Source organism: Ascaphus truei, unplaced genomic scaffold (assembly GCF_040206685.1).
Source record: "Ascaphus truei isolate aAscTru1 unplaced genomic scaffold, aAscTru1.hap1 HAP1_SCAFFOLD_1577, whole genome shotgun sequence".
In the NCBI taxonomy this organism is placed as follows: domain Eukaryota; kingdom Metazoa; phylum Chordata; class Amphibia; order Anura; family Ascaphidae; genus Ascaphus; species Ascaphus truei.
In genome coordinates, this window is record NW_027454468.1 from 49,333 (window position 1) to 54,751 (window position 5,419).

Sequence of the window (5,419 nt, forward strand, 5' to 3'; positions counted from 1 at the left end):
ATCCATGCCACTGACCGGAGCCCACTCTGTTGCGGATATGGAGAGAGACTGGGAGATTTACATCCCCTTATAATTCATATGGTGCATAGTACCGGCACGTATTGTTTTACCGTTACTGTGTACCTTCCTACCTTCCTACTTTCACACTGGTACAGTATGTGCTGCAGTGGGACTGAGAGGGATATATTGGTAACACATAGTTATTGTTGGGGGAATTCAATCCATTTTGAAAATAGTAATGCAATGTTTTATACTTTTTTTTTTGCAGTAATGAAGAATGAAAAAGTTCTGTTAAAATTGAATTGGAGGTGAACTGGAATCATCATCAACTCTGCACCAGTGTGAATTGATGTTCTTTAATGTTCTGATAAGGTACATGCAACATCTCTTCCTCAACCCCTACACCACTCTCTGCCTCTTGCCTCTCTCTCTCCACCTCCCTGCTAAGCGTATTAACCCATCTAATGTAATCCACATTCCATGTCTCACTTTACTCTTCACTTCTCACGTGCCCTCTGGAATGTCTGCTCTCTGACTAACAAGGTCTATTTGTACATGACCTATTCTGCTCTCATCATCCACCACTTCTCATTCCCCTCACCCCTGTCCTACTCGATACCTCAGCTTAATTGAACTCTCTCCTCTGACATCTACCCTTATCTCTAACCTCTCCTCACTTTCTGCTTAAACTAACTATCTTGTTAACTTTTACAATGCTATCATCTCCTCCTCCTCCCTCCTCCCTCCTCCATTATATATTTATATGCCCCTTCTAGGCTCTGACACACTCATCCCTCTAAGGCCATGATTATCATGGGCACATGCTTGGTCATCCACAGTGCGTGCGAGCGATGCAGAGCCGCCTCGGACCTCAGTGCAGGGATTGCTGCATACCCCAGCATCTGTCACCCACAAACAATACACACACTAATACTCCCCACAATACACACTATAATACCTCCTCAATACTAATCTCTCCAATAATATTATAGCTCCAAACACAATATACACAACACCCTTACACAAGATACACAATCTAGTACTCTCCTCTGCACCTCTACACACAATATAATACTCCCACACACACAATATACACACTACCCTCCTACCCCCATAAAATACAACCAATAATACACACACACTTTGTGGATGTTGGGACCAGCTCCCGGCATGCACCAGTGAAAGAGAGAGGCCCGCAGAAGCTCGGAAGAACTCCCTCCATCCGTGCCTTCCTCCGTTTCACATCTTCTCCCTGTCTCTCTCCCTCCCTTTCCTTGCATCTCCCTGCGTCTTTACGTATACCCAGTCAGTGACGGCTCTGGTCACGTGATGCCTTAATATGGGCTTATCCATATATGTTCATCCACGTCACTAATGTGATGCCCGCACTGTTGCGGAGCTGGTACTTACGACGCGCACTTATTGTTTTTTCAGTAATGCGTACCTGACTCTACCGGCCTACTTTCAACACTAGTACAATATGTGCTTCACTACGAGTGAGTGGGGAATATTGGCATCACACAGTCACTGTTGAATATGCCATTCAATCCATTTTGAAAATAGTAATGCAATGTGGTTTTGTTTTGTTTGCTTTTTGCAGTAATGAAGAATGGATAAGTTATATTAAAATTAAATTGGAGGGGAACTGGATTCAGCATTTCATCATGAACTCTGCACTTGTGAGAATTTACCTTCTTGAATGCCCTGAGAGGTACACGCAACTTTAAGACTATAATCTGCTGTGCAAGCTTTCGTGCTATACCTCCCCCTCAGGTTTTGATTTATACATTTGCTCCCTCAAGTCATGTCCTCTAATATTTGAAAGCTCTCTCCTAGCATTTTCTCTCTACCACAGAACGTCATCCCAATGTAACCTCTCTCTTGTTCTCTCTGCTTGCTGTTTCCTCACTTTTCTGTTAAACTTTTCTAATTTCTCTAACTTCCACACTCCTGCTTTTATCCACATGTTCTCCTCTTTCCTTCCCCTACCTTTGCATGTGTCTACACACTGCACCATTTGTACAGACCTCTATTGCAGCTATTTCTGCACTGCTCAATGAAAAGCACTCATGTACATCCTATTCTCTGCGCCCCCTCTCTCTGCGCCCCCTCTCTCTCTGCGCCCCCTCTCTCTCTGCGCCCCCTCTCTCTCTGCGCCCCCTCTCTCTCTGCGCCCCCTCTCTCTCTGCGCCCCCTCTCTCTCTGCGCCCCCTCTCTCTCTGCGCCCCCTCTCTCTCTGCGCCCCCTCTCTCTCTGCGCCCCCTCTCTCTCTGCGCCCCCTCTCTCTCTGCGCCTATCTGTCTCTCTCTACACCTATCTCTGTGTCTCCTTCTATGTTTGCTGATGTGTGGGATATCTCTTATAATCTTGAACCTGCTCATATACACATCGGGTCTCCCTGCCTCTGCCTCCCTGCTAAGAGTGTTAACCTATCTAATGTAATCCACATTCCTTTCCTTACTTTTCTCTTCCCTTCTCCTATGCCCTCTGGAATGTCCGTTCTCTGACTAACAAGGCTCTAGTTGTACATGACCTCTTCTGCTCTCATCATTCACAATCAGTCATTCCCCTCACCCCATCTTACCTGTCCCACTGATTTTCCTCTGCTTAATTAAACTCTCCTCTGACATCTACTCTAACCTCTCTGCTCTCTCTCTCTCTTTCTGCTTAAACTGACAATCTTATTAACTCTTACAATGCTATCCTCTATATGCCCCTTCAAGCTCTGACACACACGTCCCTCTAACCCACACCCTTGGCTAAATTCCCAAACATGTTCATCACACTTCCACTCACTGTTCTTAATGCCTATGAAGGAAATCTCACACTTGATGTTTGATTTTTCTACAGTAAAAATGTCTCCAGTCCTGTATAAAGCTGCTCTCTGGGGCCAAACCACACTACTTTTTTTTCCACATTCATCAACACACAAATTTAATTTACGCTGTCTTTTTTCCCCTGTATTTGACTCCCTCCACTAACCTTCTTCTCACACTTGCCATCCTTCCTTCACTTCTCCTCAAGCATTTGACTACTTCAGAGGCAAGGTGGATGCCACCCACAAGGAGATTCCTTCTGTCCCTTCCCCCTTCTCTCCTTCTACCTAATTCTCCTTCTGCATTTGACTCCTTTTCTTCTCTTACAGAGCTGGAAGCTAATCATCTTCTCTTCTCCCTCTACCACATGCCCTCTAGATCGTATCCCCTCACACCTTACTGCATCTCTTAGTCCCCACTCTCACCCACATCTTCAAGTCCTCCCTATTCTCTGGCTCTTTACCCTCTTACTTTAAGCCTGTAGTGGTCACCCTTTTCTCAGAAACAACCTACACCCTATGTGCCTTACTAACTACCGCCCTGTATCCCTCCTGCTGTTTGTCTCCTAATTGCTAGAATGTCAACATTCTTAAATCACATTCCCTCCTGGATCCTTTACAACCTGCCTTTCGTACAGCTCGTTCTACAGACTGTGCTTAAAGCAAATTCCCAAGGTCACTTTTCCCTACTAATCCTACTTGATCTATCTGCTGCGTTTGATGCTCTCAATCACTCTCCTCCTTCATATTCTAAACTCTCTCTTGGTATCCGTAACACAGTTCTATCCTGGTTTTCATCATAACTTTCCTGTCACACATTCTCCATCTCTGTTGCTAACATGTCTTCGTCTTCTATTGATCTGTCTGTGGGTATACATCAGGGCTCTGTTCTGAGATCTCTCTTTCTCTCTACATACTATCATTTGGTGACCTCATCAACTCTTTGTGACAATCCTATAAATAACAAATACAAATATCAGGTCATGGGAATAAGTGATTTGGACATAAAAGTAACATTTCGGAAGTGTGGACAACTAATACATCTTGTAGATTGCCTTTACAGTGTGATGTCATTGATTCAGTAGATTGTGTGCAGACCAGGACTGCAGTACAGTGTCACTCACATGGATGACTTGCGTGGTAGAAGCTCAAGAACAAGGATGTCAAACTCCAGTCCTCGAGGGCAGCAAACAGGCCAGGTTTTCAGGATATCCCTACTGAAAACCTGGCCTGTTTGGGACCCTCGAGGACTGGAGTTTGACATGCATGCTCTAGAAGGAGCACAGCTGTGGGTGGGAGGTGGATTTGCTTTGCATCAAATGGTTTGGAGCAAGGTTTATTGTATGTATTATCATAATAACAATGCAATGCTTAACTTTTATTTCAGGAGGGATGACTGCAGAACAGAAGTGAATATTGAAGCCATGTGTTCCTTTTCTTGCAAAAGAGAAAATTTGAAGGACAGTTGAAGAGAAGGAAAATTACTACACAGAGACAGATAAGCAATGTGTATATTTCTCATTTACCATTTAGTATTTGTCGTTTTATTGACTCCACACAATCCGGCTGCTACGGGTTTCACATTGAATATTTTCATCTCTACTCTACCCCTTCCTGTGATCTGAACCATGCAAGTTTTCGTTGATTCAATACATCATGAGTAGAGGGTGGCTACAGTATGAAGTAAAGACCCAAGGACCACATCTACTACCATTCATAACAAGAACATGTGCAGTAGCGCACTGCTGCAGTTCTATGTGATTGTTATGAAAGGTTGAGGTGGTTCAATTCTATGAATCTGGAGTGGGATGGATCCTGTTTGCATCATATGGTTTCATCTAGGCCAGTAGATTATATAACTCTCAGTACAGGTTACACATGGCATCAGTATTAGTGATTTAAAGAGGAGGAAAGCTTCAATGTGGAGAACAAAGCCAAGTAATGTTGAAGTTACTCCTTTTACCATTTACTTGGTCAGTCTGTACTGTCTACTCCCCACACAGCTGCTAAGGATCTTCCATTTTAAATACTTTCACCTCCTATTCTGCACTGCTTTGCTGCCCATTATTCAGAGATGCGTTCCAGTCATGTTTACCACTCTGAATCTCTCTGCAGTCATTGGTTCAGCACATCATGGGTAGAGCATGGCTACAGATACAGCAAGCTATTATTATTTTACCGGCTGATCATCCATAATATTGCATTAAAACATAGAATATCACTTAATTTCCAAAAGATTCAGTGATGCTGATAATGCAGAATCTCACAACATTTCCCATCATAATGCCATAATGCACCAGTGGGAGAAATAATCCTTGCTATATCTGTACATTGTGTGACGTATTACCTCCATGACCATTGAGAGCAAGTACATCTTCTGTATAGAGCGGCTGTGTTATGATGCAGTTATTGATCATCATTGACATAATCACAAGAATCTTATGCAAAGGGAAATTGTCCGCAGCGAAGTGAGATTTCAGCCCCCAAACGTCTGTAATATTAATGCAATGTCTTACTTTTGTTGCAGTGAACACTGAAGAGACGGATCTACTACAACACTGTACAGGATGAGCATACGCTACAAGCAGCAAAATGATCTTGCAG

General features: G+C 43.5%; 1 long non-coding RNA gene across 1 annotated transcript; it reads left to right on the forward strand.

The window, feature by feature from the left end:
• Positions 1–274: 274 nt before the first annotated feature.
• On the forward strand, positions 275–5,419 carry LOC142476401 (uncharacterized). The gene is made up of 4 exons (XR_012791650.1): positions 275–372; positions 1,601–1,711; positions 4,203–4,322; positions 5,343–5,419. It is a non-coding gene; the product is annotated as an uncharacterized LOC142476401 (long non-coding RNA).